Raw genomic sequence first — 27,913 nt, 5'->3', positions numbered from 1 at the left:
ATAAGGCTTTTTCGCCCACCCACCACCCTCCCTCCCTCTCCCTCCCACCTTTTTCTTTCCTCCCTGCTGTGTGCCCCTGTGGCATGGGGGGGGGGGGAGGAAAACGGCTGGAGCAGGAAGTCAGGGTGGGAGGCGAGAAAGAAAATAGGAAGATTTGTGTACATGCACGCTTGTGCAGGCATGTGGATATGCATTTCCAAGTGTGCATTTGCCTATATTTCAGCAAACTCAGGTGCTCAGCTACGATGGCTACCTAGTCAAAACAGTACCATTAAGATGCAAGAGGGTAGCACCAGCATGCTCAAGTGGCAGAACTCCAAGATTTGGAGGAGAAAGAGAAAGAAAAAATTCAAAATAGAATATCTCAATGAGGATTGAGCATAATCCATCGCCACAGAATGCTGGGTGTTTGCTAGAGGGAGGCGGAATTAGGGGTGGCAGAATGGAATGGGATAAACTCGAAGGAAACTTGGGCTGTGTGGCCTAGCTGGAATTCTCAACAGCAGCACTACACACTGAAACATTTTGTTGCACTCCACACTTGCTATTTAGCTAGCGAAGTGTTACATTTGTTAGTCGCTTTATAAAAATAAATAGTGTCGATGCAACTTAATAACAAAATGCAGACAGATAAAATCAATTAAAAACCATTTTTTAAAAAAAAAAGGAAAGCCAAATGTACAATACAAAATTCATTTAAAAGCTCATTCAATAATACAATAGGAAGGACAAGTCCTAGTAGGGATGTGAACACACACACACACACACACCTTGATCCATCCCAAGGCCCCAATCCAGGCACCCAATCCGAGTTGCCCCAGGGAACACCTGCCCAGCCCCAGATCCATCCCTGAAACAAGTCGGGTGAAGGACTGATGTTTAATGAGAGCTTTTTAAACCCTAGTTAAACATACAGCCTTCCACCTGATGGAGAGCAGAGGGGCTCTGATCAGGTGAAGAAGCGCTGCATCACAAGACCCTGCCATACACGGAATACTCTTGAGGAGCAGTACTCTGTAGCAGCAGCCAGAGGATTCAATCTTGTGGGGTGCTGCTCCTCAAGAGCCACCCGCTATGGAGATCACTCACCCAGCCCGTCCTGGATCAGGCCATTGGTCCATCCAGCCCAGCACCCTGTTTTCAATGCAGCCAACCAGATACCTGTGGGAAATTCCTCTCCAAACACGAGCTCTTTCCCCATCCTGCAGCTTCCAACAACTGGTATTCAGAAGCATTTACCGCCTCCAACTGCGTAGGTAGAGCACCTCCACAAACTTGTCCAATCCTCTTTTAAAGCCATCCCAGTTCGTGCCCGTCACTGCCTCCTGTGGAAGTGAGTTCCACAGGTTAACTATGTACTGTGTGATTTTAAAACACTAATTAAACATAAAGTGTTGGTGGGAGAGAGATGCAGAGTCTCCTTCCCCCTCACCTGGCAGAGAGTGTGGGGTTCGATCTCATGGGGCACTGATACTATTGTTTATATAGGACTATAAAGCTTGGAGGGGGGTTGAGGTAGAGAGGAAATAGATAATTTACAGTTACAAAACCCTTGGCCAGGTTCCTATGCAACTGAATAATGCGACAGACTAGTAAATCTAAATATTTCCTTTCCCCCATTATATATATATAGACACTTAAAACAAGCAACAACAATCTCAGCTGACTTGGGCCAATATCTAATCCTGCAGAACAGCTCATAAAACAAAGGATAGCCCCTTCCCTTTCCTGGACACAATGAATATATAAAAATATAACCTGACTCTGAGTTGAATGTGGTATTGCAAGTTTATGTTGAATGGGGGAGTTCTTGTTCCTGCCAGGGGTTTCAAAGTATATTTTACGTTTGTGAATTGTGCCCTTTTGAGTGATTTTTCCTGCATTGCTTCAGGGATCACGAGCCATCATGGCCCCTTTGGCTCATTTGCAAAGTAGAGGAACCATTGTGACTCTCCCCAGCACACCAAAATTAACCCCATGCTGTGATTAGGCTGGCGAATGCTTCCTTCAAACCCGATTCCAGTGTCTGAGATTTCATTTACTGGTTTATTTAAACTTATTTACCACTTAATTGTTTTTTTAAAAAACACACCTCAAAGCAATTTACAAAAAAAAACCAGGAAAATGAAAATATCAGTAAAAGCAGTCCAAAACAGCTATTGAAAATATTTTTTAAAAAAAATGGAATCAACTACAGTGGTACCTCGGGTTACAGACGCTTCAGGCTACAGACTCCACTAACCCAGAAATGGTACCTCGGGTTAAGAACTTTGCTTCAGGATGAGAACAGAAATCGCTTGACGGCATCGCAGTGGCAGCTGGAGGCCCCATTAGCTAAAGTGGTGTTGTTGTTTAGTCATTTAGTCGTGTCCGACTCTTCGTGACCCCATGGACCAGAGCACGCCAGGAACTCCTGTCTTCCACTGCCTCCCACAATTTGGTCAAACTCATGCTGGTAGCTTTGAGAACACTGTCCAACTATCTCATCCTCTATCGTCCCCTTCTCCTTGTGCCCTCCATCTTTCCCAACATCAGGGTCTTTTCCAGGGAGTCTTCTCTTCTCATGAGGTGGCCCAAGTATTGGAGCCTCAGCTTCACGATCTGTCCTTCCAGTGAGCACTCAGGGCTGATTTCCTTCAGAATGGATTGGTTTGATCTTCTTGCAGTCCATGGGACTCTCAAGAGTCTTCTCCAGCACCATAATTCAAAGGCATCAATTCTTCAGCGATCAGCCTTCTTTATGGTCCAGCTCTCACTTCCATACATCACTACTGGGAAAACCATAGCTTTAACTATACGGACCTTTGTTGGCAAGGTGATGTCTCTGCTTTTTAAGATGCTGTCTAGGTTTGTCATTGCTTTTCTCCCAAGAAGCAGGCATCTTTTAATTTCATGACTGCTGTCTCCATCTGCAGTGATCATGGAGCCCAAGAAAGTAAAATGTCTCACTGCCTCCATTTCTTCCCCTTCTATTTGCCAGGAGGTGATGGGACCAGTGGCCATGATCTTAGTTATTTTGATGTTGAGCTTCAGACCATATTTTTTAAAGTGGTAGCTCAGGTTAAGAACAGTTTCAGGTTAAGAACGGACCTCCAGAACGAATTAAGTTCTTAACCTGAGGTACCACTGTATCAGCTAAAACCAGATTAAAACACACCAGCATTCTTGCATTGAAGGGAGCTGGACCAGATGGCCCTTGGAATCCCTTCCAATTCTACAATTCAGCGATTCTAGTAACATTCTACATTACCCAGTTGGGCTAAACAAAAACATTGACTCTCCCTCCCCCCCCCCAAGACCCTAGACCCCTATGCCACTGTCCCTCACAGCCAGTAGACCACCACACCCACCCCATGGGGGATGAGACGCAACAGGTCCTTGCAGTTGCAATCTACAGTCCTGTTCTCTGCCTCCATCCATCACCATGATGGGCATTTTGCTTATTATGTTTACAAGAGACAACTCCTTATCTCCACAAGGATCCACCATCTCAGGAAAGCAGGGGGACTTGGGGACATGAAGAGGAGGAGAGCAGGAAAGACAGGGTTTGGCGTTTGAGTTCCTTTTCAGAAAAGCTATTCACTTCTTCCCCGTCCGCTGCCCATCCCAGCCCTTGCCACCCCTCCTCTTCCTTCGAGACAGTGCCCCACCTAGTCAGCCTGTGATGGCAAGTACATGATGGAAGAACTTATGGGAAAGGTCAGCATGGCGTCATGTGGAACAATGCCATTGTTAGGGGTGGCCCAGGTGGACAAGAACTGGGATGGGTGTGTGCTGTGGCCCAGATCCGCCTACCTGTCCCCTGCTTTTAAACTTAAAAGTTTTAATTTTGTAAAAACAAAAAGACTTTGCCTATACTTTGAACATGCTGTAAAATGCAGTGCTGGTGGGACATGCAGGCACCCAGACAGCTGCAATCTTAATTTGCTTAGACATCTAGCCTAGAAACAGTGGCGTAGCGTGGGTTGTCAGCACCCGGGGCAAGGGAAGTAATTTGCGCCCCCTAACCCGTGGATTTGCGCCCCCTAACCCTAACCCCCAGATGTTGCGGCCGGTGCGGCCGGCCCCCCCTGCACCCCCCACACTACGCCACTGCCTAGAAAGCACTAACTAGGCTTTGGGAAGGAGCCCTCATGCCTCTCTCCCAATGCTGCTGACCCCCAGCTGCTTCTGTGGCCCCTGTCAGCTGGCCAGGAGAAATAGGGGTGCCCTGAATCAACCCAGAAGCCATAACAGCTTTAGGAATTCCAGGGCCGTCCAGGAAAATTGTGACACTTGAAGATTACATACCCTCCAGATGTCTCTACAGTGGTACCTTGGGTTACAGACGCTTCAGGTTACAGACTCCGCTAACCTGGAAGTAGTACCTTGGGTTAAGAACTTTGCTTCAGGATGAGAACAGAAATCGTGCTCCGGTGGCACGGCAGCAGCAGGAGGCCCCATTAGCTAAAGTGGTGCTTCAGGTTAAGAACGGACCTCCAGAACGAATTAAGTTCTTAACCCGAGGTACCACTGTATTTTCCAGGGACAGTCCCAGCTTTACAGAAGTTTCTGTAAATTTCCCAGTTTCTTATGTGAACCCAGAATGTCCCACTTTTCCTTAGGATGTCCCTATTTTCATCAGAGAAACGTTGGAGTGTATCATAGGATGTCCCTGTTTTCATTGGGGAAATGTTGGAGGTTATGGAGTTACGCAACCCCCCTGAGCCACCTGAAGGGAAGCTTTTTTAGAAAAAATGTTTAATGTTTTATTATGTTTTTATGTAAGATGTGTGGGGTATAAATAATAAAATTATCATTATGGAATGGAACGTCCCTATTTTCATCGGAGAAATGTTGGAGGGCATGCAACCCATTCGGCATACATGCCTAGCAACTTGCCCTCCCTTCTTTTGTCTGGACACTTCCCCCCCCCCCCAGCTTAAATAGGGACTATTATTGTTCTTTTGCTTAAAGTGTAGCTGTAAACCTGCTTTAAAGGTGGGAATGGTTTGCTTGCGTAGATTGGGCCGCATGCTGAACTTACGAGTGTTTTCGCTTCAGGGGTAAAACTCCCTCCCCGCTGGGATAGACGCAGGATAATTCCACAGGGAACCCTTAGGGAACGTGCAATTTGGAATGAAGGCACAGAAAACAATGGGAGATTACTGTGATGCAGGCCTGTGGTCTCATCCCTCCCAGGTGGTGAGGAGGGGCCTCTATCAGACTTGGATGCAAAGACAGGTTGGAAAACCATTATCTGCATCTCTGTGCACAGTAAACATCAGAGCAGAGGACAGCAGAGATAAATAAAGCATCCACCATACAATGGGCTTTGTTGGGAGACAGAAACATCCTGTCTTGTTTTCCCCTCAGCTATCCTGGTTATTGTCCCATCTCTGAAACCACACCCAGATATGTAAGGGGACAATGTAATATGATCCTGGGTGACGCAAGGAAAAACATGTGGCCTTGTAAATAAGCTTGGCACCGGCTGTTTAGATGTGGAAGTGAGAGGCCTCATCTTCCAAGCTCCCAATCTCTGGGCCCCTTTTCTCCTCAAAACTCTTGAGGCCCTTAATTATTAAGAACATAAGAAGAACATGCTGGTCAGGCCTGTGGCCCTTCTAGTCCAGCATCATGTTCTCACAGTGGCCAACCAGATGCTTATGGGAAACCTGAAAGCAAGAACCAAACACAACAGCTCTCTCCTCTCCTGCAATTTCCACCCAGTGTTCAGTGGTACTCTACAAAGGTCTTTGCACTCCAGCTTCCAGATTCTACACTGGTTTCCACACAGAAAAGTAAGTTGTGCCCTGAAACCGTACAGTTAGTTCTACCTAGGACAACCTTCCCCAGTTTGGTGATGACCTCTCAACGTTTTGGACTACAACTCCCATCATGCCTGACCATTGGCCATACTGGCTGGGGCAGGTTGGGGAAGACTGACATAGGAGGGTTGAAGCAGTTCCAAGCAGACACGCCATGTCTTCCAGGAGACATGGTTGAGCTTGAGGACAGAGCATGAAAGTGCTGCAGAAATCTCATAGCCATAATATAGTTGGGCATTCCATACTCTCCTGAGTGTTGCAGAATTCCAGGCTTACCACAACAGACGCAGAGTTGGTTTCCTTTGGAACAAGGAGCACTGGGGACTTTTCCCTTTGTGTGCAAATATATCAGCAGAACACTAGTGTTGGCCTGGGCTCCTTTACCTTAGAGTGCGAGTCATTGTTTCTGAAGCAAGAAGCATACTTCATTTGTTTTTAGACGTGTCACAACAGGCATCAACTCAGCAGAGGCATCTCCTCCTATGTGAAAGAAAAGGAGGTAATGCCTTGTGTACATCTAAACCATAGGGGATCACCAACAGAGAATCCCTTAAAGATCTCAGTCATTGGGCTGGGATACAAGGGATCAGGCGGTCAACATTATTATTAGTTAATTAAATTTGTATACCGCCCTTCATCCAAAGATTGCAGGGTGGTTCACAGCATAAAAATACAAAACGAAAACACAAAATATAAAGTAAACAAAAACAAACAAACCAATAATTCCCTTTCCACAAACACATCTTATTATTCGTAAAATGAACATATGCCTTTTAAAACAGCTGGTTTTATCCCTATCTTGATACATTTTGTTCTGCCGAAAAGACATAATGGTTTCTACCTAGCTAAGTTTTGCTCAAGAGTAGACTTACTGATCAACCAAAGTTAGCCATGTCCATTTAATTTCTATGCTGAGTAGGACCCACATTGGCTGCAGCCCAATAGAAGTTTTATTCTGTTAGTATTTTCTTATGGCTATTCTACATTGTTTTATGTAAATAGCTTCAAGTGTTTTCCTTTTTGACCATAGATAAGTCTTGTTAACTGAAATGGATGTGCTGGTCTTGCCTCAGTTCTGGATTGGGTCAGGGCCAAGAAGCTGAAGCTCAGTCCAGATAAGATGGAGGCCCTGTTAGTGGGTGGTTCCCAAGACTGGATGGACTGAAGGTGGCCTGGTCTTGATGGGGTTACCCTCCCTCTGAAGGAGCAGATAGGTAGCTTGGTAGCTTCTGGATCCTCTGCTGTCACTTGAGGCTCTCCATCATTCCTCTGATGAAAATGGGGACAACCTATTCCATAATAGATTTGACATCTTTCTACCAGGCCTTTGACCAGGGTTCAGTCTGACTCATTTTTTCTTTGTATAAGAACAAGCATGAAGGAGGTTTTCCAGCCCTCTCACAGGTCCTTATAATATCAGTGGAAACATTTGCTCCTGGCGAGTATTAACCGCTTCCAATTTAACCTGAGGACTGCCATTTGTTTAGTTTAATTATAATTATAATTTATTTGAATTAATTTTGGGATGCATTTTAATCAATTGAGTGCTTGTTTTTATATATATTGTGTTATTAATATGATGTTAGCTGCTCTGAGCCCAGCTCCGGCAGGGGAGGATGGGATACAAATAAATTATTATTATTATTATTATTTTACTATTTTACTATTTATACCCCATCCATCTGACTGGGTTGCCCCAGCCACTCTCAGCAACTTCCAGCATATATTTTTATTTTATTTTATTTATTGAATTTATATACTGCCCTATACCCGGAGTATCTCAGGGCAGTTCACAGAAAAGATCACAATATATAAAATCAAAATAAGAACTATAACCCAATAACACCCCTCCAAAAAAGAGCTACATTTTAAAAGAGTATAGGATGTAAATCAGGTCAGCCAAAGGCCTGGTTAAAAAGGAACATTTTTGCCTGGCACCTAAAGGTATATAATGAAGGGGCCAGGCAAACTTCCCTGGCACAAGCGGGAAGGTTTAAACAGGAAGTCTGCCTTCCGCTTTTTGTATATAGATTGAAGCAAAGACCTTGCAACCTAATAGCCTGGAAAACTGCTTTAAAGTTGGAAATTTCCTGCATTTACAACCAATAAAACCCCCTTGGAAAGCAGGAGAAAAGGGGGTGGGAATTTGACTGTCTAATCCTGCAGGAGGAGAGTAAAGGAATCTAAGTTTCCATCGTCCCAAACCTGGAGACAGGATGTCGGGACAGAAATTGCTTGTGACGTCCATTGATTGAAAGTGGAGTATTTTGACAGATAGGTAAAAAAAAGAGAAGAGAAACAAATTAACTTCAACGCTACCTTCTGCATTTCTGTATTTTAAAGATACAAAGTATTTGAAAATTGAAAGGACTTGAAATCGAAAGTAACTTTCTTTGTTGGATACTTTTTTTAAAAAAAAAGTGGATACAAATTGTATCCCCTAGAGGGAGCCTGTCAGTTTGCTATTGCTGTTTACCTGGGATCTACAGCTGCAAGTTTTTGGATCGTGGGATTTGCTGTCTGACCTTGAACAGAAATGAGTTGGAAGGAATGTTTGGTGTCTGCCCTTGGTATGACAAATGCCCTGCTGCAGCAGCTGCAGGACAAAATGAATTTGATGCATGAAAAATTGGATTTGATGAGTGCTGTCGCCAGTGAATATGATTTAACAGGGAATAAGGATAAAGAAGTTACACAACAACCAATTCAAGAAACTGGCTTGACAAGACAATTCCAAGGGCAGATGAAGAAGGAAGAGGCAGTAATTACTCCTCAAACAACACAAAAGGAGGGATTCAAAGTCCTGCAGGAACAAAAGTTACTGCGCTGGAAGATTGAACTTGGAGAGTGCTGGGATGGGTTTGAAGTAAATGAAGCTCTTAACTCTAGAGGGACTATGAAACAGGTGAATAACTATCTTTTGGAGAAATATTTTTTGGACTACAAAGATGACAGGGAGTGGGACTGGGGGGAAGGGGCCAGTCTGACAGAGGAAAAGGGAAACTATTACTGGATGGAAACCTCCGGAGACCCACTCCCTAAGAAATCAACAACAGACAAAGAAGTGTGTAAGCGCAAACAAGGACAAGAAATCGTGCAGAAGGGACCTAGAAGAGACTTAAGGGCCTCGGATATTAGAACACCAGATTGATGGACTGGAAGTAATGGACTGAAAGGACTGACATGACCCGAAACCAGGAAGAAGGGACGTTGGATAAAAATTAGAGATATCAAGGAAAATTCTTTTGTTAATTTTGGAATCAGTGTAACATTAATGAAACACCAAATATGCCGGAAAGGAATTAAATTGGCTTTAGTAGAAATGATTTAAGGAGATATGAATGAATATGACGTAAACTTTGAAATTTTAAGATTTTTAAGATAAGATAAGGTTAAAGAGATTAAGGTAAATTGAATTACAGATTAAATTAAAAGAGGGAAAGGTTATGTTGAATTAATAAACAAGATAGATCGTGAAGATTAATTATGTAAATTAAAATTGAGAAACATGGGAAGAATTTGCTGGAATAATGAATTAAACTAGAATACAAAAAGGAGGTGTGAGGAAGTTCAAGAAATAAGCAAATGAAAGGTTGTAAATTTGGGATTTGTATTTTTCTTTTTTCTTTTTTGGTTTTTTTATTTTTGTTTTATTTTTTGCTGTATTTTTCTGTTTTTCTTGTTTTTGTTTATGTATTGATGAAATTTGGAATAAATATCATTTAAAAAAAAAAAAAGAACAGTTTCAGGTTAAGAACAGACCTCCGGAATGAATTATGTTCTTAACCCGAGGTACCACTATACAATAAAATCCAAGAGGCTCCATCTGTACTGGTGGTTTTTATATCAAACCATTTTATCCATGGTAATTGTTTCACTACAAGTGAAATCAAAATTCTGCTAATGTTTCCATCTGTTTACAGTGGTCTTCTAAGTAACTTATAAGTTTTTCCCATTCTTTTATAAAGTATTTGTCCTCTTGGTTCCTGAGCTTTCGAGTCAGATTTGCCATTTTGGCGTAGTCCATCAGCTTGATTTGCCATTCCTCTCGGTAGGGACTTTGTATTCTTTCCATCTCTGGGCTAGTAACATCTCTTATACGATAATGTTTTGATGGGATCGTTTTGTGGTGTATTTTAAGTATGGATGATTATGTTTGTAAACGGAGAAATCTGAGGGCTCCCTTGGACAAAAAAACAAGGACACCAGCCAGGAATACCAGAGCAAAACAGCAGCCAGTAGGCTTGGTCTTTATTGAAGACTGTCGCGACAGGACTCCCACCTGCCACAAGGTGGAACAAGATGGAAGCCCTGAACAAAAGAGCCCCCAAACTTTTATTAGCTGCTAATCCCCATGTTACACCCCCCCAAACTACATCACTCATACATCATGGTTACATCATGAAAGGGGAGGTCTGGTGGCAGTAATCGGAGCATCCTGGACCCTGCCTCATGGTTCTCCTTGCCCTCCACCAAACACCCATCAAGTGTAACAAAAAAGATATTTACATTTCCCTGTTTCCCAGCCAAGTTAATCACACCCTTTTGTCTTCATCTGGGTTTGTTATTTCTGGAATGGCTACCTGTCTGGCACTCAGGTATCAGGATGCCAGGGATTATCACTCAGGCAGAGGGGCTGCTGACTAGCTGAGCTCACATGTCTATGTGAATTTCTGAAGTTTTCCCAGTGAGCCAGTACATAGATACATTTATCAGTGAATTGTTACATTTGGTATCGTGCAGCAAAGGCCCTTTGAATAGATAGGAAGAAACTGTGATGAAGTGTTTTGTGGGGACAAATCACAAAAGTCACAAAAGCGATTGTGCTGATTTTGGTAGTGGGCTGCATGTGCATGATATCTGCTGGAGGGGCAACCCCCCCCAACCTATACATAAATTCCTGCAACATAGCACAACAGCGTTTGGAGGGCATTAAGTTGGCAAGTTCAGTATTCAGTTAACAGTTTCCAATTTGTTGTGAATTTGCTATTCCTTAACCCCATTGCTATTGTATAATGTATTAGCTTCATCACAAAAGTATAGTCATTTCCTCCAGGTCCAGCTTGCCCCAGTGTAAACTGTGTCTGTGATCCAGTACATCAACATAGCTCCTCTGAAATTGTAGCACACTCTTTTTCTCATGCTGACCTAGCAGTATGCGTCAGTTTGCATTTCTTGGTACAGAAAGTGTTGATCTGATCTTTCCTATTCCAATTTATTCAAGAGGGTTCTCAAAGTTTCTCTGTGTGAAAGAAACTGGTGTAAGCTGGAAATTTCTAGTTGACATGTAAGTTTCTATTCTGCCTAGAAGCAAGCAGAAGGTTCATGATATTTGGGTCATTTATTCAGAGAAGCTGAGTACAGCTGGCTTAAGTTGGTTTTGTTCTCTCTTTTTGTCAAGGTCATGCTGGCTATAATCATAAGGCCAGAAGGAGCCTGGGTTTCACTTTCTGTCTCTCTTTCCTTTTGGTGTAAAAAGATAAAGGTAGAGGACCCCTGACAGTTAAGTCCAGTCGCAGGTGACTCTGGGGTTGCGGCTCTCATCTCGCTTTACAGGCTGAGGGAGCCAGCGTTTGTCTGCAGACAGTTTTTCCGGGTTATGTGGCCAGCATGACTAAGCCACTTCTGTGGCAACGTAACACCGAAACCAGAACAGAGCATGGAAGCACAGTTTACCTTCCCGCCAGAGTGGTAGCTATTTATCTACTTGCACTTTTTGACGTGCTTTTGAACTGCTAGGTTGGCAGGAGCAGGGACCGAGCAATGGGAGCTCACCCCGTCGTGGGGATTCGAAACGCTGACCTTCTGATCAGCAAGCCCAAGAGGCTCAGTGGTTTAAACCACAGCGCCACCCACGTCCTTTTGGTGTAGTGTTCTGTATATAGTATGCTTAGTGTTACAGTTTTAGTTTTAGTTTTATTATAAGTTATTATATTATAAGTTATTATATTATTATATTATAAGTTTAAATTAAGTCTGCTGCAACTGGATTTCTTATGGACAGTGCCAATCCTGAATGTATTGGATTTGTGACCATTATGCTCATTTGCCTTCTGTAGCAGTAAAGCTCTGCTGGATGAAATCTTAATTGCCTCTGGTCTCTTTATTGGCAATCCTGCAATGTGTTTAAGTTTTTACTCTGCTACGTATACATTGGAATGTGCTTTGGATAAATATTAGTAGAATGCATGTCAGTATGTCAGGGTTTGTGCTCAAATGACCCCAGCCACGCCTGCTTGGTTGGTAGCAGAGCAGAATAGCTTGCAAGACGATGCGTAATTCAAAACAACATCAACAACCTCAGTAAACTCTATTAGTAAAGGTTTACTAAAGGCATAACATGAGCTTGGTGGTACAATTCCAGCTCCCTGGAAGGTAAAAGTCTCTCAAAAATCTGGTTGCTGCACAATTTAACAGAAAAAACGAAACTTAAACGTCTATGTTGTTAACGGAGAAATCTGAGGGCTCTCTTGGACAAAAAAACAAGGACACCAGCCACGAATACCAGAGCAAAACAGCAGCCAGTAGGCTTGGTCTTTATTGAAGACTGTCGTGACAGGACTCCCACCTGCCACAAGGTGGAACAAGATGGAAGCCCTGAACAAAAGAAGACCCAACTTTTATTAGCTACTAATCCCCCATGCTACACCCCTAAGACTACATCATAACTACATCATGACTACATCATTGACACATCACAAAGAGGAGGGGTTCAGGGAGGAGTTGTGGTGGTAACCTGAGTGTCTTGTCACCTGTCCGGTTCCTCCTTTCCCCCTCCCCATGATTACATTCCTGAGGACAAAGAGGAGTTCACTGTTTCCTGCCCCCAGAGGGGAGGGCTGATCACTGTCCTTTGTTTCAGTCCGTACTGAATCCACTTCCATATGCAGGTCCTTTGTGAGTGTAATGATCTGTCTAGGGCCATCAAGGTTGGCATGCCAACTGGCTAGGGCTTGCTGCAGATGTGTTGATACGCTTGGGGATTATGGCTGCCTTGTGTCAAGTCTCCCCCCCCCCCTTTGATAGTCCTTCCTTCATGGTGTAAAATAAAAGTAGAACGGTACAGATCCGATGTATAGCTGATTTTTTATGAATTTAAAACGGAAGCGTCGTGTATGCTGTGTGTGAGTGTGTGTGTGTCGTGTTTGTACAAACTGAATGATTGGGGGTGGGGTTCCTGCAACATGTTTTAAAGTTTGTGTGATTGGCTTTGGTATTTTACGAACCACTTAGAAGCCTACTTAGTGGCAAGCTGTTGTTGCTAGTTCTTTTTTTCCTCAGGCTCCCCACATAGTGCGGTTTGATCACCTGCTGAAGACAGCAATAGCTATGACCTTTGCATCTTTCCGTTCTCCCTCAGCCCACTGCTTCCTTTGTGAACTAAGGCGAACTAACATTTCATTCGAGCCAAAATTTCCCAGAAGGGACTTTTCCAGGGATTTTCTTTTTCCCCTGCCCACCCACAAACTGCTGGGGATTTCCACCTCCCTCCAGAGAATATCATAGGAAGGTAAGAAGCTGCCTTGATCCAAGTCAGGTCATTCAGTTTGACCCCAGTAGGTTTGCAAACGTTTCTCTCCCTGGAATAGAGGCAGAAGTTCAACTGCTGCAACTGGTCCCCTGTTGAATTCCAGGGCTTACGTCCCTCCACCACGACCCTGGCCCCTCTTTGTCTAGCTTCCTCGCTCTTAAAACACTCATGTTTGTGTGAGGGGGTTTGTCAGATTTCTTTCCACAGTTCCGTTTAGTGCTGCAGCTAAAAATAACAGTCCTGGAAGCCTTCCCATTTCCTGCAAAGCTGCACCCCCTTTGCAGCGCCTTCCTCTAAGCTGCGTCCCTCTTTGCAATGATAGCTCTGTTGTGAGCCAGTAAAGTCTTCTGGGAAAGAGAAGACAGAGTCCGAGGTCGTCATGTAAACTGTTTAGCTTCAGTGTCTCTCTTTGGAGGAGACAAGGTGACTGACAGATCAGGAAGTGGGATCTAGCAGTCAGAGGTGAGGTGGGGCTGATCTGCAAGGGAATTGCATACTGATCTTGGAAAGGAGAGTAAAGTCGATGAAGCCTAGGAGTCAGGGAGGGTCCTAAGTTTTATTTCAGGCTCCAGCATCATGCAGAAACATGACAGTTGTCAGCTAGCATCTGTCCGAGCCAGACAGACTATGTTCCCTGGCTTGCGGCCAGTTTTACGCTCCTCAAAGAAACACACACACACACACACACGTCTCCAGGATCCAGCTGCTAATGCTTGACTTCTGCTTGTTGGAAGTGCCAACAGCAGAGATCATTCCATCTGTAACTAAAGGGTTAGTGTTAAAGTCAACTAGCCAAGAAGTGTACAGGTGGAAATGTTGCTTAGCAACCAGACCGAATGGCATGATGTTTGCTGAGACAATACACACCCTGATTGGCCGTGTAGTTTGGAGGTAGTTTTCCTCTGCATGTTTGATTCAATGTCTCCCTGCTATGTAGAAGGCCTGAAATAAGAAAGAAAAAAGCCTCTCTGTTTATTTTTCCTCATACACTGCTTTTGTTCATTTTCCTCCCTAAAATGTGAGCAGTATTTATTTTCTCTCTGGACTCAGCATTATTTATGTGACTCTTGCAAACACTGCTGTGGTCTTCCTTCTGTCCATAAATCTTCAGCAAATGGGGGTGTTGGGGTGGGCAAAATCCCTCTTCTGGAGCCAATATTTGTTTTTCAGGAATCCCCCATTGGCCAAATGGGCATCTCATTCAAAAGCACAGAGAGATTTCAGTCTATGAAGAGACCAGGCATTTCCTAACCTAACGGTTAGCTCACTGTGATGAGACTTCAGTCCTATCACCCTGGGCTATAAATATACAATCTGCCTTGCAAAGAAATGTTGAGCTAACAGCATTAAGGATCAAGCATAACTTATTCTAGTGACTATATTCTTTCTCAGTAACTCTGCATGCATTTGAGAGGGTTTGAGGAGGGCAGGAAAGTCTTTAGGGTAAACCCTCCCTAGCATAGCGTGAGAGTTGAAACAATCCTCTAAACCACAACAGCCAGAAGATAGCATATGCGTACTTCGTTCTCTCCCATGAATACACTATTTTTTTTTAAGTCCTTTCTTATGGCAGGGGAACTGAAAATTGCAAAACATTTGCGCAAAATGTCCATTTATCAGCCAGATTCAAAATCTGGTATGACCCGGGTCTTCTCTGTAAAGCACTGGACAAACCGACTGACGCCACGCACAAGAGATCTGTATTTCACTGAATAATAATGAAAACAAAAAAAAAATTTTCCTTCCAGTAGCACCTTAAAGACCAACTAAGTTATTTCTTGGTATGAGCTTTCGTGTGCATGCACACTTCTTCAGATACACTGAAAAAATTTAAATACTTCAGCTGGAATATCATCACTTCCACTGGTCTAGTTATTAGCAGTGCTTTCTAAGGCCCATTTGACTTCACTTGTGCGGCAGCGGCGTGTATATTCTTCAGTGTGTATCTGAAGAAGTGTGCATGCACACGAAAGCTCATACCAAGAACTAACTTAGTTGGTCTTTAAGGTGCTACTGGAAGGAAAAAAAAATTTTGTTTTGACTATGGCAGACCAACACGGCTACCTATCTGTAACTGTAATAATGAAAATATATGTTTGGGTCTGTTATTGGGGGGAAATCCTCACTCTCCACTGGCACAGGCTATTAAAACCCCTCGATAATCACTGCCAAGTCCAGGGGTTCAAATAACCCTTCATTCCCATATCAGAGGATATTTCAGCTTGTGTGCTAATTAGCCTCATGCTGTTGTGCTACATGCACCGCAGCCCGGCCGCCTTTCTCTTTGTGCTGTAAGCCCACATCCCATTTCTATTGATTTGGTTTGTTGCATGAGTGGTGGCTCAGGGTGACTGAATGCATACGTTGCGAAGTTAATGAAAGAAACAGTTGCAAAAGAATCAGAGACAAACCCAGACAGGAGTTCATTCTAGAATGGGATAACTTCAAGAACTACTTGTAAAATAGCTGTAATATAAGCACGGTAGTTGCCTTTGAATGATTTCTGTAAATGATATATATAAAGGAAAATAACTTCAAAATAGAAAAGAGAATTTTTACCAAATAATAATGACAAATTAAAGTAATGTGTTTATTACAAAGGGAAACATAGAGAGAATGGGAGGTCTTATGTTTGGGTAGAAAACACATAGTTGAAATTATATGTACTGTAGTTTTCTTTGTGAGCATAGATATCCTTATTGGACTGACTGAAATGAAGATAACTACATGTTGTATATACAGTGGCACCTTGGGTTAAGAACTTAATTCATTCTGGAGGTCCGTTCTTAACCTGAAACTGTTCTTAACCTGAGAAACCACTTTAGCTAATGGGGCCTCCTGCTGCCGCTGCCGCCACGCCGCTGCCGCACAAGTGAAGTCAAATGGGCCTTAGAAAGCACTGCTAATAACAAGACCAGTGGAAGTGATGATATTCCAGCTGAAGTATTTAAATTTTTAAAAGATGATACTGTTAAGGTGCTACACTCAATATGCCAGCAAGTTTGGAAAACTCAGCAGTGGCCAGAGGATTGGAGGAGATCAGTCTACATCCCAATCCCAAAGAAGGGCAGTGCCAAAGAATGCTCCAACTACCGCACAATTGCGCTCATTTCACACGCTAGCAAGGTTATGCTCAAAATTTTACAAGGCAGACTCAAGCAGTATGTGGACCGAGAACTCCCAGAAGTGCAAGCTGGATTTAGAAGGGGCAGAAGAACCAGAGACCAAATTGCAGACATGCGTTGGATTATGGAGAAAGCTAGAGAGTTCCAGAAAGACATCTACTTCTGTTTCATTGACTATGCAAAAGCATTTGACTGTGTCAACCACAGCAAACTATGGCAAGTTCTTAAAGAAATGGGAGTGCCTGATCACCTCATCTGTCTCCTGAGAAATCTCTATGTGGGACAAGAAGCTACAGTTAGAACTGGATATGGAACAACTGATTTGGTTCAAAATTGGGAAAGGAGTATGACAAGGCTGTATATTGTCTCCCTGGTTATTTAACTTATACAGTGGTTGCTCGGGTTACGAACGTGATCTGTGCGGGAGGCACATTCGCAACCCGCAGCATTTGCAACCTGCAGTGCCATGTCTGTGCACACGTGGGTTGCGATTCGGTGTTTCTGCGCATGCGCAAGCGCCGAAACCTGGAAGTAACCCATTCCGGTTCTCATCTGGGTTTGGCACGGTGTGCAACCCGAAAACGTGCGACCTGAAGCATCTGTAACCCGAGGTATGACTGTATGCAGAATTCATCATGCCAAAGGCTGGACTGAATGAATCCCAAACTGGAATTAAGATTGCCAGAAGAAATATCAACAACCTCAGATATGCAGAACCTTGATGGCAGAAAGTGAGGAGGAATTAAAGAACCTTTTAATGAGGGTGAAAGAGGAGAGCGCAAAATATGGTCTGAAGCTCAACATCAAAAAAACTAAAATCATGGCCACTGGTCCTATCACCTCCTGGCAAATAGAAGGGGAAGAAATGGAGGCAGCTTCCAGGCCGTTAACTGCAACACCCTTCCCCAACCTGGTGCCCTACTAAAATTGACACACACACACACACACACACACACACAAACCACTAGTCCTTGCAAAGAAATGTGTCATTGTAGGTTATGAGCAGGTGCTGGAGAAACAGTCTCAAACCTAGATGCACACCTTGTAAATACAGCATGAACCTACATACAATAAACAGTGGGGTTGAACTCAAGGGACCATGAACTCTATGTTTGGCAGGACAAAAAGCAGTGTGGGTTTCTTAGCAAAAGACGTTTATTTAATGATTGTATTTTTATCTCAGCCTCCATGCAAAGGGAAGAGATAGGGAGAGAAATGCAAGGTTGTTTGTATTTTGATGAGAAACAATCTGATTTGAACTTTTCAAACCAAAGCATGAACATACAGTTCAAAGCACAAACATACAGTTACCCTATGAAATTCAAATGTCTCCAAATTATCAACTGGCAAGCAACAGGTCAAGGTTTTCTGGGTAGGGCAGGTGCTTGAAGTCTAAAGTGAGCAGAGCTGTACTATCAAAGGATTATTAAAAGGAACAAAAATGGAAGTGAAGATGAAACGATTTACAAACACCATATCCTTTGCTTCGAAAGAGAACAGGTTCAAAGTGCAAGCAGAGGCTTGGTCTTCAAATATCAACCACCAGACTTTAGAATATATCTATGGCTCAAGCTACCCAGGTCCCAGAATGCAATAGTAGAATTCAGATATATTAGAATGGACTGTGCCTCTATAGTCTACAGATCATATTTTTGAAACAAAACAATGCAAAAAACTCCATACAAATAGAAGACCACCATGGCAATCCAAGGACCCTTTGTGCCAGACTGGAGCGGTGGGGTGTTGAATCTTTGCCCAGCCATCAGGTGATGCTGCACTTTGAAGGCCTGACTGCTAGGACTTCAAAGCACAGCGAGGGGCTCTTTGAAAGCCCTTTTGCAAACAGCTCATTAAATGGCAGGTTTTCAGAGGCCTAAAGAACAGCACAGGTCTGTTTGCAAAAGGGCTTTTAAACGCTTCTTGGTGCCCTTTGAACCTCTGGTTTTCAAAACACCCAGTAGCACTAAACCCTGCCCTCCTGCACATGATGGACAGGTGGGTGTGGTTTGAGGGGAAATAGCCTCTTTTGCCAGGTTGGAGCCCCTCATGGGCCAAGACTGACCCACATGCCGCCCAGTCAGTCTGACATCAATACCAGGGAAGATTCTGGAGCAGATCGTTAAGCAAACAGTCTGTGAGCACCTAGAAAGGAATGCTGTGATCACCAATAGTCAGCATGGATTTCTGAAAAATAAGTCATGTCAGACTAACCTGATCTCATTTTTTGACAGAATTACAAGCCTGGTAGATGAAGGGAACGCAGTGGATGTAGCCTACCTTGATTTCAGCAAGGAATTTGACAAGGTGCCCCATGATATTCTTGTAAAGAAGCTGGTAAAATGCGGTCTTGACTATGCTACCACTCAGTGGATTTGTAACTGGCTGACTGACCGAACCCAAAGGGTGCTCATCAATGGTTCCTCTTCATCCGGGAGAAGAGTGACTAGTGGGGTGCCACAGGGTTCTGTCTTGGGCCCGGTCTTATTCAACATCTTTATCAACGACTTGGATGATGGACTCAAGGGCATCCTGATCAAATTTGCAGATGACACCTAACTGGGAGGGGTGGCTAACACCCCAGAGGACAGGCTCACACTTCAAAACGACCTTGACAGATTAGAGAACTGGGCCAAAACAAACAAGATGAATTTTAACAGGGAGAAATGTAAAGTATTGCACTTGGGCAAAAAAAATGAGAGGCACAAATACAAGATGGGTGACACCTGGCTTGAGAGCAGTACATGTGAAAAGGATCTAGGAGTCTTGGTTGACCACAAACTTGACATGAGCCAACAGTGTGACGCGGCAGCTAAAAAAGCCAATGCAATTCTGGGCTGCCTCAATAGGAGTATAGCATCTAGATCAAGGGAAGTAATAGTGCCACTGTATTCTGCTCTGGTCAGACCTCACCTGGAGTACTGTGTCCAGTTCTGGGCACCACAGTTCAAGAAGGACACTGACAAACTGGAACGTGTCCAGAGGAGGGCAACCAAAATGGTCAAAGGCCTGGAAACGATGCCTTATGAGGAACGGCTAAGGGAGCTGGGCATGTTTAGCCTGGAGAAGAGGAGGTTAAGGGGTGATATGATAGCCATGTTCAAAAATATAAAAGGATGTCACATAGAGGAGGGAGAAAGGTTGTTTTCTGCTGCTCCAGAGAAGCGGACACGGAGCAATGGATCCAAACTACAAGAAAGAAGATTCCACCTAAACATTAGGAAGAACTTCCTGACAGTAAGAGCTGTTCGACAGTGGAATTTGCTGCCAAGGAGTGTGGTGGAGTCTCCTTCTTTGGAGGTCTTTAAGCAGAGGCTTGACAACCATATGTCAGGAGTGTTCTGATGGTGTTTCCTGCTTGGCAGGGGGTTGGACTCGATGGCCCTTGTGGTCTCTTCCAACTCTATGATTCTATGATTCTATGATTCTAGGGTCCCTGCCCACCCATGTAGTAAATTGTCTCAGCTCTGAGATGGAGGGAGACATTGGATGGATGTCCTCATTTGGAATTTGAACCGCTTTGGGAAACATACTGAGAAATCAAGTTAGTTGGAACAGGGCCTGTTAATAGTTAACAGAAGTTCACTAGAGAGCACTACAGCAATGTCGATGGATTTCTGTCGGGACGTTGACCATCTGTTGTACACACAAATCCAGGGGTAGCGAAAACCCAGCTCATTCAGCTCCTTCAGAGTATCAGATTTATAACCATGATGCTCCCACCAGCACTGGCCACCGCCAAGCTTAGGGAGAAGGGTGAGCCGGCACTTGTCCTGAGCAGAGGCATCTGTGAATGAGCATCCTGTTGCCTCTCCATGGATGCTCTGTGGCCACCATTGCTGGCCTCCTCCCTTGGGGCAGCTTGTAGCGGTTGCTGCTGGAGAGCAGGTGAGGAAGAGGAGAGGTGGCCTCTGCCAAGACCCAGCCCCGCCTTACGTGCTGGCTCTGAGGGGCAGGCAGAGGGCAGGGTTGCCCTGGGTGGGAAGAAAATGGATGTAGAGCAGAGCACAAGGGGCCTTGATTTAAACAAAAACATACAGTGGACACTCAGGTTGCGAACGTGATCCGTGCGGGAAGCACGTTCGCAACCCGCAGCGCCATGTGTGCACACATGCAGGTTGCAATTTGGTGCTTCTGTGCATGCGCAAAGCACGATTTAGCACTTCTGCGCATGCCCAAGCGCCGAAACCCAGAAGCAACCAGTTCCAGTACTTCTGGGTTTGGCGCAGTGTGCAACCCGAAATCGCACAACCCGAAGCGTCTGTAACCCAAGACTGTACATTGTATGTCAGTGTCTAATCTTGCCCCTTTCTAAAATTTATTTATTGGTGTGTGTTTTTCCTTTTTAAAAAATCTACCAAAGAATCAAATCGAATCGGGATTAAGAGGCTTCCTTGGGACAGTGGGGGGCAGGTGACTTCTTGGTGAAGTGGGGGGTGGCACTTGCCCTTCTAATAGGAAATGCTTGGGGGGCACACACAAAAATGGGGTGTCAAGGAGGGTCGGGGGGTGAGAAATGTCTCTACTTTCATCTGAGGAGTGTTGGAGGGTATGATCTCCATTCATTATTATTTTTTAACCACTGTAAATATGGAGACCAAATAAGGTCTGCTTACTAAATCATTTCAAACAGACCAGTCCAGTTGGGTTGGATTATATGAACCTGGGGCCCAGATTCAACATTCGTGAAATCCAGCACAACATTTGCGCTAGCAGAAGCGGGTTGTCCCACAGGAAGTACTGGCGTTACAGCAATCGGCTGTGCAACCAGCCACAAAAACTGTGGTGGCTTCCTGAATCTTCTTTTGCATGAGCCATTCTGCTAGCACAACCAGCACACCATGAAGGGACTTTAACTTAGCATGACAATGAACTCCTCCCATGATTATAGCATCTTAAAGTCACCATAAAGCAAACTGTCTGTCATTAAAACATGTCAACAGTAATATAACCTGCAGCCACTATATGGCAGTACGAATGGGACATAAGCTAACAAAGTATATACGTCATAGAGCCTACAAATCTAAAGTGCACACAGTTAATGTATTACTTTAACCTTCATATCAAATGAAACAGTATTTGTTAAAAGAAGCAGACCTACAAGGCCACACACAGGAGAAAGTCATTTGGATGATCCAGAAACACAGGCCACACACACGGCAGTAATCAATCTACATTTATTGTCCACCCTAAAAGTTTCAGATACAAGACAGAAAAATTTGACAGCAGTTCTTTCTTCAGTCTCTACATTGCTGGGTTAAAGGTTCTTCAAGCCATGAAGACAAGGGTGAACTTTCCCAGAGTGGAGATGGAATAAAGTAGATGGGGTGTGTACTAAAATTCTGGTGGGGATTTTATTTTTTTTAAGTAAATTGATATGGAAATAACCAATCAGTCATGTTATTTGTATGCCACCTTTCCAAGGTTAAAACCATGCTCAATGCAGCATACAATGAATTTAAAAATTACATAATTATAGACATAACAAAATATGCCATAAACAATAAAGACATCAAAAAGTACATAACCAAACTGAACCAATTCCACATAAATCATAAGAAAATCTAAAATGAGAAACTGAGTGAAAACACAACTGACAGATTCACTCATCCTTAATCTCAATGCCTGCCCACTGTCTCGCCAGAGGGTACATGCTCTGGTCATCTCCTGCTTGGACTACTGCAATGCGCTCTATGTGGGGCTACCTTTGAAGGCGACTCAGAAACTACAATTAATTCAGATTTCAGCTGCCAGACTGGTGACTGGGAGCAGCTGCCAGGACCATATAACACTAAAAGAGCTACATTGGCTCCCAGTACAATTCAACATGCTGGTATTGACCTTTAAAGCCCTAAACAGCTTTGGTTCTGTATACCTGAAAAAGCATCTCCATCCCCATCGTTCAGCCCAGACACTGAGGTCCAGCTCCAATGGCCTTCTGCTGGTTCCCTCATTGCGAGAAGTGAAGTTGCAGGGAACCAGGCAGAGAGCCTTCTCTGTAGTGGCGCCCACCCTGCGGAATGCCCCCCCCCATCAGAAGTCAAAGAGATAAATAAGTATGTGGCCTTCTGTAGACATCCGAAGGCAGTCTTGTATCGGGAAGTTTTTTATGTGTGATGTTGTGTTGTGTTTTTGTATGTTTTGTTGGAAGCCACCCAGAGTGGCTGGGCAACCCAATAAGATGGACGGGGTACAGAAAATAATTTTTTGTTGTGGCTGCTGCTGCTGTTATTTCATACCTCGATAAAAGACCATTTTGAGCAGTTGATATTGTAGGACAATTATTATTATTTTCTCCTAGGAAAAGAATTGCTTCCCCTTTGGTATTTTTCAATCAATGGAGGGCAGGGTTGTCGAATAATCAAGTAATACAGAAAGTGGTGAAGAGCCTTTCATTGCTCTGAAATGTATTTTTATTTATTTTTAATTGTCTTCTTTTAGCATCATAGTAATTGTTACTGTTATTAATTACATTGATATACAACCTTTTCCGGGGACATTTTATCATATGTGGTGGGACTGTAATGTAATTTTAAAAATTTGAGAAATGATATACAATGAATTGAAGAAAATGTTCCATCTAACATTTGTTTAAAAAACCCAAAGCATTTCTGTTAGGGATTGTAGGGAAAGACCTGCCAAAGAAGTTGAAAAACATCTTTATAGAGAAACCAGAGATTGGAACGGAGGGAAGTCGGGGGTGGGTGGGGAGGGGGGGTTGTTTTATGGGAAGGAGGGGAGGGGGGAAATGGGGGGAAATTAAGGATGATATGTGTTTAAGATAATACGTTTTGTTTAAATTCCTAATAAAAAAATTAATGAAAAAAGAGGGGGAAAGATATACAGTGGTACCTCGGGTTACATACGCTTCAGGTTACATACGCTTCAGGTTACAGACTCCGCTAACCAAGAAATAGTGCTTCAGGTTAAGAACTTTGCTTCAGGATAAGAACAGAAATCAGGCTCTGGCGGCGCGGTGGCAGCAGGAGGCCCCATTAGCTAAAGTGGTGCTTCAGGTTAAGAACAGTTTCAGGTTAAGAATGGACCTCCGGAACGAATTAAGTACTTAACCCGAGGTACCACTGTACAACCTTTTCCTCCAAGAAGTTCAAGAGGGTGGAAATGTTCCTCCCCCTCCCACAACAACCCTGTGAGGTAGCTTAGGCTGAGAGGCAATGGCTGGCCCAAAGTCACCTCACTGACGGGAACTGCTTTCCTGTTTTAACCGAGTAACCACACCCGGTAGCTGCCGGCTTGCTTGGATTATTCATCACCTAACCCCTCATTCTACCCACTTCCCTTCCAGATAGTGAGAAACAGGAAAGTCACCGAATCAAAGATCCCGAGTGATATCCAAGAGTCTGTTGAGCAAAGAAGAAGAAGAGCCCGGAGCCCTTCGCTGCAAAAGGCAGGCATCCTGAAGGAAGAAGATTCAGAGTGGTTGGTCAGGTACCACAACAGCAGGAAGGCAAAGTGCAGGGAAGGAATTGAAGGTACCACCTGAGAGAGAGAGAGAGACGGAGAGACAGCAGGTCACCCATCAGCTCATCGGGGCAGCCAGAACAGAAGAAGGATGGAGAAAGGAGAAGAAACTCTTGTTGCAGAACTGCAAAGTGGGGTAGAAGGAGGAGAGCAGGCGAACACTATGAGCAATGAGAAGCCACCTATTCTCCCATCTGAAGAAGAACCCTCACAAGTGTTCGATCCACTGATCCCGCCTGCTGGGCCAGCACCACCCATGGATTATGGGGCACCCCCCATGGGCTATGGGGCACCTCCTCCTTTCCAACCCCCATACCCAGTTTATTATGCCCCACCCGGTGCAGGGTCCACAGTAGATCCCATCCTTCAGCCACCACAGACCATCACCATCACACCTGTACAACCCTGCAATGAACCCGATCACCTGGGCTACTCCATCTTTACCATGCTCTGCTGCTGCCTACCCCTTGGTATTGCTGCCTTAGTTTACTCTCTGCAGGTGAGTGTGCAAGAAAGAGGGAGGGAAGGAGGGAGGGAAGCAGTGTTATGGGTACAAGGTGATTCCCTCATGATAAAATATCCAGGCAAACAGTTAAGCTTTAGTTTTTACTAAATTCAAGCTTGTTTCCATTTAGGTGAGTCAGAGCCTTCAATTCCCAGAGGGGGCCAAGCTCCCTACATTGTCCTCAGTCAATTGTCCATTCCTCAGGGGGAGGGGTCATTATCTTTGATGAACCAAGATCCTCACTTGCCATCCCCTGATCTACACATCTTATGACATTATACAATGATGCATTGTATTATATTTTCCAATCATGCAGAGACAATGCAAGACAAAAGCCAAAGCAAACATTGAGGTAATAATGAAATAATAATAATAATAATAATAATAATAATAATAATAATAATAATAATAAAGTTTGCTATGTTGAACTTTTCTAGATAAAGATCTCGAAGTATATGGATTTGATTGCCCTTGTTATATGAGTTCCTAATGAAAAGGCTCATTTTTCAGCAAAGTAGTCATAGTTCTGTCTGCCTCCTGTCACCCAAATTAGATTAGTCCTTTTCACCATCGAGGCTGTGTACCAGACTTCAATCAGCTAATTTTTCGAGATCAGCAATTGAATTTCCCCCGAATTATAACCATAAGCATAAATTATGGGGATGCTTACAAGGGAGCCCAACTCCATGAGCATGAAAGGAACCCTGGCTGAGGGAGCAGATGTCCTACTTTGCATCCCAAGTCCCATCTTTAAAATAAAGGAAGGAAGAGGAGGCAGTTGAAGTTGCCCTTCAGCAGTGACTAAGCAGGGGTGATGCTTGAGACCCACCTTGGATGCTCCACCCTGGTCATTTTCCTTTTGCCCACTCCCTTCTTTCTCCCCCAAAAGTTGCCTCAAGCAGCGTCTGGCTGCCTTGAGTCCTTGGGGCCCTCCCTGGGAGTGGGGTAGTCAAGGTTTTCTTGACTGCGAGGAGAAGCCCAGGTCGGTTCCTTTCCTGGGGTCAAACCCAGCAAGGCAAGTTGTGATGGACCATCGCAGCAAAAAATGAAAAATCCATCTGCCCTTCTCAGGAGCTGCACAGATCCAGAACCAAAGACTTCCCCACCTTAAAGCCTGACTGGCTTATTGTGTGGATGCCACAGGAAGGGCCACCATCACCAGCCTTGTGATGGGGGGCTTTCCCCCTGGAGTTGTGCAGCTTCCGCAGATGAGAGGGTACAGGCAAGCAAGCCTGGAGTTGGGATCTGGTCCAGCCTCCTTCAATGGCTCAAGCTGCAGCCTGTCTCTGTCTTTCTCCTGTAATCTCTGCGGTGGAAATGCTTTGGAACTGAGTATTCAAAGGCACCCTGGTGGTTCCCCGCAAGGAAGAGCCTCTTGTGGTTGGTTGCTCTGCCCTAACTCCTCTTAAGGGGTCTCTGATCAGGGGAGGGGGTTCTTGTGGCTGCTGCTCCCCCCACCCAGCAGCTTCCATATTGTGAAGGAAGAGGGACAGGGCCCACACAGATGTCCAAGATTCAGCCATGACAAGAGGGGCATACAGTAGCTAGGCAGGAGGTCTACGCTGACTCCTCAGTTCCTGGTCTTAGCAGCCCTACTGCCATCAGGAGATTGGGTGGGGTGGGGCACAGCCTCTTGAATAGCACAAAAAAGTATGCAGGCCCTGGAGTGAAGGGGCAACTCTGTGGGCTGAAATTATTGAGAATCATAGAATCATAGAATTGACAAGTTGGAAGGGACCCCAAGAGTCCAACCACCTGGAATGCAGAAATCTCAATGAGGTCATACATGACAGGTGGCCATCCAACCTTTACTTAAAAACCTCCATTGAGGTTCACCACCTCTCGTGGGAGTCCATCCCACCGCCAAACAGCTCTTACTGTCATCAAGTTTAGTCAGAATCTCCTTTCTTGCAACGTGAAGCCATTGGTTCAGGACGTACCCTCAGGAGCAGGAGAAAGCAAGCTTGCTCCATCCTCCAAGGTTGGGCTTGCAAGCTTTAGGACCATTACTTTAGGATCCACGTCTCTCACGGAAGGTGTGGAGATGTTGGAGATGGCGCAGGTATGGCAGGTGAGCTTGTGAGGCTGGAGTGCCCTTGGTACGCTTTGGACAATGGGCCAGGCCAGAGAAGAAAGGTTATCCAGTGTGGTGGTTATCCAGAGCCAGTGTGGTGTAGTGGTTAAGAGCGGTGGACTTGTAATCTGGTGAACTGGGTTCGCTTCCCTGCTCCTCCACATGCAGCTGCTGGGTGACCTTGGGCTAGTCACACTTCTTTGAAGTCTCTCAGCCCCACTCACCTCACCAGAGTGTTTGTTGTGGGGGAGGAAGGGAAAGGAGAATGTTAGCCGCTTTGAGACTCCTTCGGGTAGTGATAAAGCGAGATATCAAATCCAAACTCTTCTTCTTCTATCCAGTTCATCCCAGGCACTTTCACTTATCTCTCTCCCCAGACCCGAGATGCCAACCGCATGGGAAGGACCGTGGTTGCAAAGCAAAAATCCAGGCAGGCACTGAAGTTGGCCCACTCAGCAGTTGGCTTGGGGATTGTATTCCTCATTCTGAACATTGTCCGGCTGGTGTTTTTCCAGGACAAGAACTGAAGATAAACTGTGCATCGTTCATATTTGTAATGCACCACACTCATGCACACACACACCTATTCATGACACACTGCTTTTCAGCCTAACCTACCGCTCAGGGTTTTTGTGGGGATTCAATGGGAGATCTGGGACAGAGGCACCGGAATGGGATGCAAGATGCCTTGGACTCCAATGCTGCGCCACAGTGGGGAACAAGACAAGGTGCAAATGCCATAAACTCTGCACTCCCCCCATTGAAAGCTTCCAGTGTAGAATAAACCAAACTTCTTAAAGATACTATAGTCTCTGCTGCATCTTGATTCTCAACCATGGCTCAGCGGCTGGAACCCTTGATATCTTGCTACCGCCCAGCAGAGTGGGGGGGGGGGGACACAACCTTTGTAGCTATATAAGCAGCCCTTGAAGATGCATTTTTTAAAAATAAAATTATTAAATTTTCTGTTTTACATTTTAGAATATTCATTTTTACATCCTTAAGATAGCAATGGCTTCCCTTCTTCTCTTTCCGTGGTTCATTTTACATATCATAAATCCCTGCATATTTTACAGAAACTATACCTTTCAGTATTCCATTATTATGTACATCATAACTTATTTACACAGTTGAATTTATCTTAGTGCTGCCAGCATTTTCAGCTGTGCACAGTTATTTCCCATATATTCAATAAACGTTTTCCAATCTTCTCTAAACGTATGTTCTTCTTGTTCTCTTATTCTATACGTTAAGTCTGCAAGCTGCGCATATTCTGTCAACCAAAGTTGCCACTCTTCGTTGGTTGGGACCTCACTCATTTTCCATTTGGGGGCTAACGAAACATGGGCCGCAGTAGTGGCATACATGCAAGACATGTTTATTCACTCT

The 27,913-nt window shown here is 44.3% G+C and overlaps 1 long non-coding RNA gene across 1 annotated transcript; it reads left to right on the top strand.

Moving 5' to 3' along the window:
- Positions 1 to 11,307: 11,307 nt before the first annotated feature.
- On the top strand, positions 11,308 to 27,741 carry LOC310769225. Its single transcript, XR_014551546.1, has 3 exons — positions 11,308 to 11,501; positions 23,770 to 24,444; positions 26,902 to 27,741. It is a non-coding gene; the product is annotated as an uncharacterized lncRNA (long non-coding RNA).
- Positions 27,742 to 27,913: the final 172 nt, after the last annotated feature.

This window comes from Podarcis filfolensis (assembly GCF_964270895.1).
Source record: "Podarcis filfolensis genome assembly, chromosome: 8".
In the NCBI taxonomy this organism is placed as follows: Eukaryota; Metazoa; Chordata; class Lepidosauria; order Squamata; family Lacertidae; genus Podarcis; species Podarcis filfolensis.
This window is presented reverse-complemented; position numbering and strand designations above follow the sequence as displayed.